This window comes from Melospiza melodia, unplaced genomic scaffold (assembly GCF_035770615.1).
Source record: "Melospiza melodia melodia isolate bMelMel2 unplaced genomic scaffold, bMelMel2.pri scaffold_48, whole genome shotgun sequence".
Classification (NCBI taxonomy): Eukaryota; Metazoa; Chordata; class Aves; order Passeriformes; family Passerellidae; genus Melospiza; species Melospiza melodia.
The window spans coordinates 2,691,454-2,703,106 of record NW_026948796.1 but is presented as its reverse complement, the minus strand read 5'-3'; positions in this window follow the sequence as shown (position 1 = coordinate 2,703,106).

Here is an 11,653-nt window from a genome sequence, read left to right as displayed (position 1 = left end):
GCGGCCATGAGGCTCCCGAGTGCGCTGTGAGAGTAGCCCGGCTCTGACAGTGCTGGATGAGCAATGTGCCAGAGCTTCTGCTGGGGGCAGAGCTGATGTCATTCTCCTCTTGGTTTTCTCCCCGAGCCTGCCCAGGGCTCAAGGAGGAACCAAGGCCAGGTGTGGCCTTGTCCATTTTCCGCATGCAGAAAGGTGAAGACGTGTTTCACCAGTGAATGCATGCAACAATCCATTTGATAATAACACTTGGTTAAGGAGTAGATACATAGAACATTGGGTTGGGAAGGTGATCTAGAGGGCAGCTTTGGCTCAGGTCCTGTTGTTGAGGCTTCAGTCAGGGTCTGTTTTTCAGTCCTTAGTCCTTCAGTATTTTGTGGTGCAAATCACACCTGTGCAGAGCTGGAAACAAACAAGTCTGTCTTTAGCACATTTGAGACAGGGAACAGGATTAGCCGTGCAAGGCCAGGCTAGGGCCAGGAGCAGAAGGCCAGCACCCTGCTTTGCCCACAGGCAGCCCTGCAGAGCAAGCAGCCCCTCCTGCCCAGGGGCTGAGGTGCCCGAAGCTGCCTCCCCGCTGTGCAGCTCTGCAGAGCCCGCAGGGCGCAGGGTCCTGGGCAGCCAGGGCAGCCCGGCTGCCTTGGGGCACAAGGAGTGGCCCAGAGAGAAGCTGCTGCCCTTTGCTTTGGAACTGTTCCTCAGAGTCTTGTCAATAATCCACAGTGTCTGATGTGTTTTACTTTCTTCTCCCAAATTTAACACAGCTTTCTGAGAAAACTGACTGATGTAGCTGCTGCTGCTGCTGCTGGTGCTTTTGTCTGCAGGTGAGGGCAGATGATTTGGACCAAGGACGGAGTCCATTGTTAACACCCCAGCTTTGCCAAGTCAAGAAAACCATTCACAATTGGGCAACCACTACTGAGCAGTTTTCCTAGTTTATGGAAAGCTACCACCTTAAGAAACCCAAGAGATTTTCCTCCAGGAGAATACCAGCAGTAGCATGATGCCAATGTTTTCCACCCCTTTTCTGTGTCTTTTAAGAGTTCCACAGTGCCCAGCAGGATTGAAATGACCTGTGATAATGTGATTTGAGAGCTCTGTGTTGTTCATTGCCACATGAGTTTTCATGACAAGCTGGACACCCCACTTGTGGCTCTGTCGAGTTAAATTCATCCCAATTCTGTGCAAACAGCAGCCTCGAGATGCTGAGAAGAGCAAGCACAGTGGGTGGGTGTGCATGCACACACCCAGGGGCTGACTGCTCTGTGGGCAGATGGTTTTGCACTGTTGTAAATCATCACACTCCGAAGCTGGAGGAAGAAAACAAATCTATATGAAATGAAAAGATATAAATCTATATGAAATGAAAAGATATCAAAATGAATGAAATAATACATATTAATTTATCATAGATGCAATTTAACACCTATATACTATTGCCAGCTGGGGGTCTGTGTACAAATCATGAACGGGATGGGGCTGCTGAGGAACGCGCCTCGAGCTGCTTGTTTTCCAGCATCAGTCTCATTACATGGTTATGACCATGGGAAGATGCCAGCAGCTCACCTCACTGGCAGCAGGCAATGAACTTAATGTTACAACTTACTTTAAAAGTTTTTTGACCAATCACACAAAGCAAAAGCATGTTGACAGTAGTTCTATCCAATCACTATAAGCGCACGTACCTTTTGTTAAAATAATGCTTGCTTATTTTCAATACAATACCTGCTTGTAAGCCTTAAAACACAATGGACAGAGTTCCATTATTAAGCTTAGAAGTTCCTAATATCTTGCTAGAAATACTTTTTTGAAGCTTAGGGAGTCATTCTAGCCAAGCATTAATACACAGACCATTGTTCTATTTGTCCTTATTTTTCTACTACTTATATAACTTTTCTGCTGACAAGTCTCATGGCTGCTGCTTAGCTCTAATTGCAGTTCTGCTGTCTCTGAGGCCTGCCTTTTGCAGCTTTCCCAAACCCCTCTGATTTGAAGAATTCCCACAATTCCCTCTCTTGGTACAACTAAAAAGAAACCTTTGTAACCGTGTTGTTTGTTAACTACCTTGCATTTCATACTTTTACTATAGCATACCTGCTTATTACTTGCTTAAACCATCCTTTTTGCTAGCATTAAGCCTTGCTATATTCCAAGACAGCAATTTTAATGCTGTGAAAGTCCAGTCAGTTCAAAGGGCATAAGTCATGTCTGACAGCAATTACAAGTCATTATCCAAAAAAGTTTAGCCTGTTCCAAGGTCTTAATTCAAAACCTTCCTCCATGTCTATACCTTCACCCACCATCTCTGTGAGATTTCAAGAACTCTCTGTGAGTTCTTGAATCCATTTCCTCCCTCTCTCTCTTGTATGATGAAAACTTTTTGATAGTTTTGTCCATCATTTATCACACACACCGACGTATGCAAGGTATTACTATTACTATCACTATCACTGCCAAAACACCCAATACATATAGAGACCTATTCTACAAAGTTCCCTTGGCCAAGGTGCAAAGCTCCATCCTTGGAACAAATCATCTAACCATGACCCACCATCTTCTTTAATTGGAGCTGTCAAATCTTTCAGCTTTTGTATGCTTTTGTGGATGGATTCAGTGAGTGATCAGACAGGTTCATGCAACACAATCCTTCAAATTCCTCACAACGATGCCCATGTGCCTGTAAAAGAAAATCAATTGCTGCTCTGTTCTGTAAGGTTGCATGTCTGACAGCATTAACATCAGTCATCATGTCACTAATTGCAATGGAAGTAGCACTGTCTTCTTTCTTCAGCGAACACCCCAATCGGTGTAATGGTTTCAATGCCTCGCCCAAGGCAAGTTGATGGAGAAATAAATTCAATGTACCTCATTTTGCAGGGCCCTAGGGTCTGAAATTGCTATTACAGGTTTTTTTATAATGATGGGCAAACCTTTTTTCTCTGTGTTTTCTCTTGATGGCTTTTTGAACGATAGGTGCTATCACAATGAGTTGTCTGATGCTACATGGGCCACATTTAATTTTTGAGGGAATGTCCTGCCAGGCTCTATCTCCACAAATGAGCCAATATTCTGTTGCTAATTGGCTTGAGGACTCATCTAGGTCATCTACTCATCAGCAGTTTCACCCTTAGGGGGCACTGGGGTAGTACAATTGCACCACAAACTTGAGTATCTGTCCTCAGGATGATGGGGAGTAATATTTAACTGTGGATCTCCCTGGTACTGAAACTCAGCACAAAATTCCATCACCAATGAATCAAGAATGCCAATTCTTGAGGTTCAGAAGGTGCTTCAAGATGATCAGGGGCCCAGTGATGCCAGCTGTTATGGGATTGGTCTCATTGGCAGCCTCACACCAATATTTGTCACAATTGGGTATTGGCTGCTCCTTGGCTGGCACAGGCACACCGACCAAATGGGTTTCAAAGGGTTTGTCTGGGCTGAAATGGGTCAAACACACAGTGTCTGAGCCTGCGGACTTGACTAAAGCAAGGCAAACATTCATTTTTGGTTGATCTACAGGCATGTATGCATGCAAAAGCAAGCAAGCAAAACCAACAAGTGCCAGTATATCCTTTGATCAAACTCCGTGTTCCTGTTCAGCTGTTTTTTGGCAAAAGTTTCCTCATCTATTTCAGTTTTCAAGCAAATCTTTTAGCATTTGTTCAGGGACTGGCCAACTATAGGGCACTAAACTGTCCCTCTAACCTTCATTTTTTACAAATCTGGATATCTTAGAATTCTTTTGAACACCATGGGCACCATGCTTTTGCTGAAAGAGCTCTATGATACAAACCATGTTCACAGTCCAAAAATCAACAATCAATCTCAAGATCTGTAGCTTTCACAGACTGAACAGGGAACGTCTGTCATGAACCGTAGCTTCTCCATGGGGCTCATGTCTGCCTGCTCATTTCCCTGCTGGTGGAATTGTCGGTGCACTCTTGTGTATGAGACGGTTTCACATCGTTCGCAGGGATCCACTTAGGTCTGGCACCTGTGCAAACACAAGCATACCATTTGCCCCAAGTGATTAGTGGAAATGGTCCTTCAATTTGTCCTAACTCAAGGTTTCTGATCAAAACTGCAGGATTTTCTTTCAATTTTGCCTGTGTGCTGTTTGAAAAGTGCCTAAAAATTGGAGGATTAGGTCCTGCAAATGTGCTATTCAAAACATAAAGACATATAAAGCTTTGCTCAGCCTCGTCTGAGGTGTTGCTTGGGCCACTCTCCCTTTTGCTGATCTAGAATGGTTTTAGAGTGTGGTGCATCCTTTCAACAATTGCCTGACCTGTGTGGGAATAGGGAATTCCAAAAATGTGGCGAACACCCCAGTCCATCAAAAATGTCACCAATTTTTGAGCTGTGTATGTGGGGCCATTTGTTGGTTTTCATCTCGTGGGGGATCAGTTTGGCGAGCTCTGGACCCAGTGACACTGACAAGGACAAAAGCAAAAGACGAGAGGCGCTCTCTCTTCCCGGGACCAAAGTCCCACAGCTTTAATGGAGAACAGCTCCAGAAGAGAAAGGGAGTGTCCCGGAGAGGAAAGAGGATGTCCAGGGGAGGAAAGAGAGTGTCCTCCTCGTGGCAGGAGACTGTAAGTGCTCGGAGAGGGGGGCAGTAGAAAGGAACTACCATAGTTTAACATAATAAATCACCACACTGTAGTTTTCTGCATAAATTGCTGCACTTGTTGCAAACAAAATCGTAAAATCTCCCCAAACACAACCGTGCAGTCCCAAATGACTACAATGTGGGAGAAAAACCACTCAACCACCCTGTATTCCCAAGCACCAGGTGTCACAGGGAGCACCAACCCCTGCAATTAGAAAGTCCTCACACACAGGCTCACCAGGAAAGGAGTATCTCTTTATGAGGGGACAGAGAGCTCACTCTTCTCAACACAACACACACCATCCACCACATCAGCATCCACCCACATCATCTTCCTCAAACATTCACACACTGAAAACACAAGCACAATTACAGCACACAGGAAAAACAGCAGCAATAAAACAGGATTTTCTCAATTCACCCCCAGAATTCCTAGCAGGTCCTGATTAACACAGCAAAACCTTTCTACCAGCTGCCAGACCCAAACCCAAACTGTACAGGCATATGTTGTGCGCAGGACATCTCTGTGTGACTTGTGAACAGCCCTTCCCCTGCAAACGCCTTACGAGTTACTTTATACAGAGTTAAACATTCCCTTTCTCCACAGTCCCAGCAGTCTTGTCTGTCCCCCACGAGGAGCAGCGGAGAGTGGAGGTTCCTCCAGGAAAGGAATGTCCTGGCAGCGCCCAGAGACATCCAGAGCCCGGTTGTTCTTGCTGGAGCAGAGAAGCGTTCCTGCCATGGTCACCAAATGAGGTGTGGAATAGAACTCACAACAGTTAAAGGTAGAAGGTGGTGTCTTCATTATAGTGCCAGGCACACGAGGAGTTGTCTCCTAAAGACATGTGTGAAGAAGCACTGTCTCTCTACTGATCTAAAAAAATCTTACATATTCATATAATTCCCAAAACAACTAATACATATTCATTAGGTAACCCCACCTACCCCCTTTGTATTCAAATGTATTATAACTGAGTCCAAAGTTCCTTCACATTTGCGGATTCTTTCACATCACATGGGTGAGTGGGTTTTAAAGTGGGGAATGGTCTCCTTCTGATGAAGGCCAAGACGTCTTCCTCAATTTGATCTCTTTACTTATGATCTGTTGGCAGGCTTTCGCACCCCTTGGCTATAGCTGAAGTTTTGGGGCCCAGGTGCAGGCTACAGTGCTCTTCTTTGCCACAAAGAATCTGCATCCCATCCTGCTTCTTCAAACATAGTAAAGACAGGCAAGTGATATATTACTCTAGCCTTAACTACCTTATCTGCTAAAAATTAACTATCCCCTATTATTTCTACTCTTCTTGCTATACTCTTTCCCCCTAACTAAATCTTGCTAAAATTTTAACTCTTCCAGTTCTTTTAAATCCTGGATTCATTGGCCTCATCTCACACACCAGCCATGGGTGAGCCGGTGCTGTAACTGGGAAATTGCACTCCTGAGCAGGAGATACCAGGCCTGGTTCTGAGTTGGAAGGGTGAGAAGGATGAGATGTACAGCGTTTTGATCCAGGGGATGTCCTGAAAGCGCACTGTCTACCTGCCCCTGCTGCCGAGCACCACGCTCCATCTCCTTCTCTTGGTCGGCAGATTTTTAGGAATCCAGGGCTGTATTATTTGTTAGTGCAACAAATACAATGAATTTGCTTTGCAAGCCCAGTTTTGTCCTGGGTTATTTTCTGCATGGGTCTCCTCCTGAACCTGTGACAATGACCAGCAGGGACTTAGAGGACACTCCTATTCTCATGTCAGTAAATTCGGAGAAGTGATTTAAGTGTCAATAAGTATCAATGAGTAAATCAAATAATTTGGGGGAATGTGATGATGGTCACAAGGGTTGCAGGATGAAGAGAGAGGCGAGAATGTTGACCTCATGTTCAGAAGGCTTGATTTATTATTTTATTATATATATTATAACTATACTAAAAGAAATAGAAGGAAAAGTTGTCAGAAGGCTAGCTAAGCTAAGAATATAAAAGGAATGAATACCAAAGGTCTGTCTCCTGGCAGAGAGCGAGACCCAGCTCTGCCATGAGTGGTCAGTAAATCCAAACATCCACAGTAGATCGATGGACACAAACTAGTAAGTGAGATTGCGGGGTGTGCACATATTAGGGAAGTGATTCCCCACACACCCAGTGCTGAGATCAAGGATTGCCTCATTTCTAACCCTGAGCTGGCAGCAGGGATCAGGCCCTGCTTGGTAACGTTCATTTTGAAGACTTCTGTTGAGCAGGTAAGGATGGTCAAAATGAAATCTTTTCCAGCTGTTTCCCTTTGGTTTACTTGTTTGAGGGTTAAAATTGTGTGCTGCAGGTGTGCTGGGTGTGTGCAGAGCAGTGCAGCCCCAGAAACCCCTTGGCTTGCCCACAGGTTGTCATGCCTTGTTGCCAGGTGTGCCCAGCTGTGGCAGGAGAAGGAGCCCGCAGCGCAGTGGGCACCGTGCCCTGCCCAGCCGGGGCTCTCTGGCACAGAGCAGCAGCAGCGCCAGCACCGTTCAACCCGCTCCTGCCTTGGCTTCCCCTGGCACACAGAAGCCTCTGGAAATCAGCACCGTCAGCGGCGTTCCCAGCTTGGAGCAGCTGCTGCTGGTGGGCAGATGCTGCCAGTTCAACTCCTGCCAAAGGGGAAGAGAGGCAGAGATGTACACGCACCAGAGCCCTGGGCATGTCCAATAAAGGTGCAAATATGTGGGGAAATTTGTTAGGAAGCATTTCAGCTGTGATGCCAACAGTGGCTTCTCTCCTGGCTCTGTGTGTTCTAGACGAGTAATGAAATGGTTGGCTCTGACAATTAAGAAGCAGATGTTATGTGGATGTTCAAATGTGTAGTGATGGTATTGTAATATATCCTCCCATAGTCCTCTTTCCCGTCCCCCTTGTAACAGCCTGGGTAGTCAGGGCATTTGGGGAGGGCTGGCTTGTGACCAGCAGGCAGGGTGTAACAACACCTGACCTCCAGTCAGCATGCAAGAAAGTAATCTCCACCAATGGACAGCAGAGAAAGAGTTGACTGACAAAACTTTTAGAGGAGCTAAAGGTATAAAAGCCAGAGCATCATTTTTGTAGATGAGCACATGGCTGCTAGTCACAGAGACTCCCAATGCTGCAATTTTTCCTTATTCAGTCCTTTGTTAAGGTTTACTAAACCTTTAAAATTTTAAAAGTGAGAGTCACTTCTCACATGTGCAATGCTGTGGGCCATTGTCTTGTTCTGGTTTCCTTTGCTTGGGTCCCATCTGAGTGCTCAGCTGGGGTACAGGCTGTAGGTGCTTGGGGCACTCCTGGAGTTCCTCTTGGATCCCTGAACAGGGTTTGGCCCATGAGGGGGTTTTGCACTGCTTTGTGACACAGAAAAACTTCCCAGGCTCTTTTGTGTTTGCTGTAGGGAAGGTTGGTTATTGCTTTGCATAAACTCACAGACCAACATGGAGCGTTTGCTTTGTGATGTCAGGGCATGGTTGCCACCTTGTCGTAGTGACATCAGAAGGTTGCCTTGGTGCACAGAAGGCCTGAGTGTCAGAGCAGCCCTAGGCCTTGCTCAGTTGAGGAGAACTTTTCTGGTTGGGGTATTTGTCAGTGGGTAGCTGCCCACTGACAAGAGCCTTGTTTCTTCTATTTACCTAACTTTCAAAAATGACAATATTTCACCATCTGGCCACAGCAGCTTTTGCTGCTTATGGCATTTCTTTTTCCGCGTATTACGTTACACACTTTGCACGTAAGTAGAGTTTTCCATTCTACTTAGGTTAGGGTGTATCCTCACCTGGCTTTTGTATGTCTTCCTGCTCTTTCTTGGGGGCTGAGTTTCTGATTTTGAAAGAGAAAGAGCATTAGGATGCCAGTGGTTTGGTAAAGCTCCTGTCAAGAGGTTCAGCTAAAAGGGGGTGTCTGTAGCCACAGGGGCAACATTTGCAAGGGAACCTGCTGGGCTTCCATTCCCTCCACAGGAGAGTCTGTGGCAGCAGAGTCTTTCATTTCCTCAGTTTGCTGGGACAAGCAGGACAACTTCCAAAATGCAGACTGGGAGGCCTTCTCAGAAGGCCTTCTAAGGACTTTGTAGTTCTCCCCAAAACTCAGGGAAAGCTTCTTTTGTTCCAAATTTTGTAATGAAAGGATTTGACTGTCTATTTTGACCCTTGACAGAGTGCTAAAAGAGTGATTCCCTTTGCAGTGAAGTGCAAGTGCCAAAGCAGTGAGTGTCTGCTCCTGCGGCCTGGAGCTGCTGCTGTGCTCTTTCACAATAGAACTGCCACAGCTCAGGGGGATTTGGGGCAAGCTTTTCTGGGTGACTGTTTTCAGCAACTTAATGGGAATTACTGCATGCAACTTCTTTTTTGAAAAAAGTACCTGAAAGACAAGAGAACAATAGCTGCTTTATCTGCTGGACAGAACAGAAGCATTGAGTGTTGAAGAACAATTTGCATTTTCTTGATCATGTTTCTATTCATTTACTGGCTAAACAGGCCAAAGTGTAGGCACAACCAAGATTATTGTCCTGATCTCTTGCTGGCTGTGTGAAGGAACTATGTCATGTGGAGGGATGTTGATAAAGAAAAATGCTCTCTGTTTGGGTTGACTTCTTCTCTTCTGTGGGATTCAGCAGCCCAGGCAGTTTTCTCACAGCACTTGTTCATTTTCCAGTGCCCACTACAGGTCACCTGAAGCGTGTGTTCAGAGGTGCTGATCCTGAGGTGAGTGACAAAGGAACATTTCATGTTCCTGGTGCTTAAGAATTGTAGAGCAAGCTGTGAGCTTGGCCTGTGGCAGTAGAGTGTAGAGGGCCAGCTGGGCAGGCTGAAAGAAAATCCATTTCCATGTCTGCAGCAGCAATAACAAAGGCATCGCTGGCTATTTCCTAATTTTCCATTTCAGAACTTTCAAGGAATGAAAAGCTCATTTTGCAGAGAGAATGTTGCTTCTTGATAGTAGCCAGGGCGAAATGTCTAATTCAGAACGATTAGCAATTCTGTTGAATTAGCCCATTTAAATTTAGTGTCAGTGACTTAGAATCCCATTGTTATCAAAGTTTCTGATTTGTCCTTAGCAGAGCTGGTTGTAGAAATAGAGCTGAATAGCATAAAGTGCTGAATAGAAATAAGGTTATAAATTATAGGTAACTTTGTGTCCCTCACACTGCTGTCTGTCCACAGATCACAGAACCAACAGCAGTCTCTCCCCTGGCTCCCTCTGCTCATGGAGAGGAGGCCGAAGAGGAGGCAAATGGGGTGGATGAGCGCCAGCCTCCAGCTGTGCTCACACCACAGCCTGAACATTCTGAGCCAGTAAGTGCCAGCTGTGTGTGCTGCTGTCTTTAGTGCAGGGCAGAGCTGCAAGTTTCTGACCAGCCAGCACTTGCTGTTGCTGGCTGAGGATGCTGAGTGCTGGAGTCCTGCCAGGACCGAGTGATTGCCCCCAGCCTGTGACAGCTGGACAATGGGCTTTGGTCTGTCATGTTTAGGCACCAGCTTCCTGGCATTTTGATAGGGGCCAGCCTGAAGCACGAAGGCTCCCTGATCCCAGAGGAGGGAGCATGTCAAAGACACTGTGCTCAGCCTTGTTGGATACACAGGGGACACTGTGGCATGGAGAGACCTGTCCCCCTGCACAGACTGGCCAAGTAGCTGCAGGCACAAAAAAAATGTTGATCTGACCACACAAGTTCTTTCTGGTGCTTTGTCTTCAAAAACTTCTTGGGTGTGCTTACTTGGGACTATTTAAGAGACACACTGGGGATGTAGAGTTGCTGCTTGAAGTCAGGGAATTTGTTGCCTTTGTTACCAGGTTGCTCTTTTGCCTCTTCAGGCAGAGCAGCCAGTAGCAGAGCAGATAGGTGCTCTGAGTCTGCCTGTTTCTTGGTCTTTGATAAGCTGCAAGGAGATGACTGTGTTGTCCATGAAGCTGTGGGGGGGCATTCTTGTCAGGCGTGGCAAAAGAAACAAAGGGAGTAGTTCTGAACCTTTCTTCTGAGGCAAAAACCAGACACTGCATGTGTCTGTCGATACCTTCTATTGTGTAGTCTGCTTTGAAAACCGCATTTGAAAACTGCATTGGAGCCTAGAGTGGGAGCAAAGCTGCAAGTCCTTGACTGCTGTCTTGTAATGCTAAACCCAGGATGTACACCTTGCAATGGTGCCTGCTGTATCTGAAGTGCAATGGGCACCTTTGTGGCTGGGGAGCTGCGTGGGCCCAAAGGACGCAGAGCTGGCGGCCGTGAGCAGCTGAAGATGAGGCAGCGTGCGGCCAGGGGGCCAAGAAGGCCAAGGGCAGGGTGGCCTGTGCCAGCAGCAGTGGGGCAGCAGGAGCAGGGCAGCGCTGCGGCCACAGCTGGAGTGCTGTGTGCAGCTGTGGGCCCTGGGAAGCAGAAAGTCATGGAGGGGCTGCAGCGTGGGCACAGAGGGACAGGGGAGCTGGGCAAGGGGTGCAGCACAAGGCCAGGGAGGAGGTGCTGAGGGAGCTTTAGCCTGGACAATGGGGGCTCATGAGGGACCTTCAGGCAGACTGCCATTGATCCCTGCCTTGGATCCATAGAGCCAATGCTCAGCACAAGGGCTGTTTCCCTGCCAAACATCCCTTCACTGCATCCAAGTGCTTTAGACACTGGAGTAGGTAACACTTTCATATTTTGTTTATTTGTTTGTTTGCTAGAAGGAGAAGCCTTGTGCAATTTCTCCTTCTCCAGGGAGCAAGGGAGCTTTTTTCTCAATCTTTCCTGCCCTTTTACAACAGTGTCAGAAATTCTGCTAGAATTTTAGTGTTCAAGGAGGCAGTTCTGGATAATGCAGTATTTTTGCATAAGAACACATAGTTTGGGGCAGGGATGTTGGTGCAGAATGAGCTGTTCTGGTGCCAGACCAGCCAGTACGGCTTGCCCATCATTTTCAAGTTAACGGCTCCCTTGTCTTTTGGCAGCCCAGGCTATCAGTGTGTGTTGTGTTCGGGAATTGAGCAGGAAATCAATGCCCTTGCATTCCAGCTGGTGCTCAGAGATCACAGGAGCTGGGAGGGGCTGGGCTGCATTTCTGATTCCAGCCACTTTAGC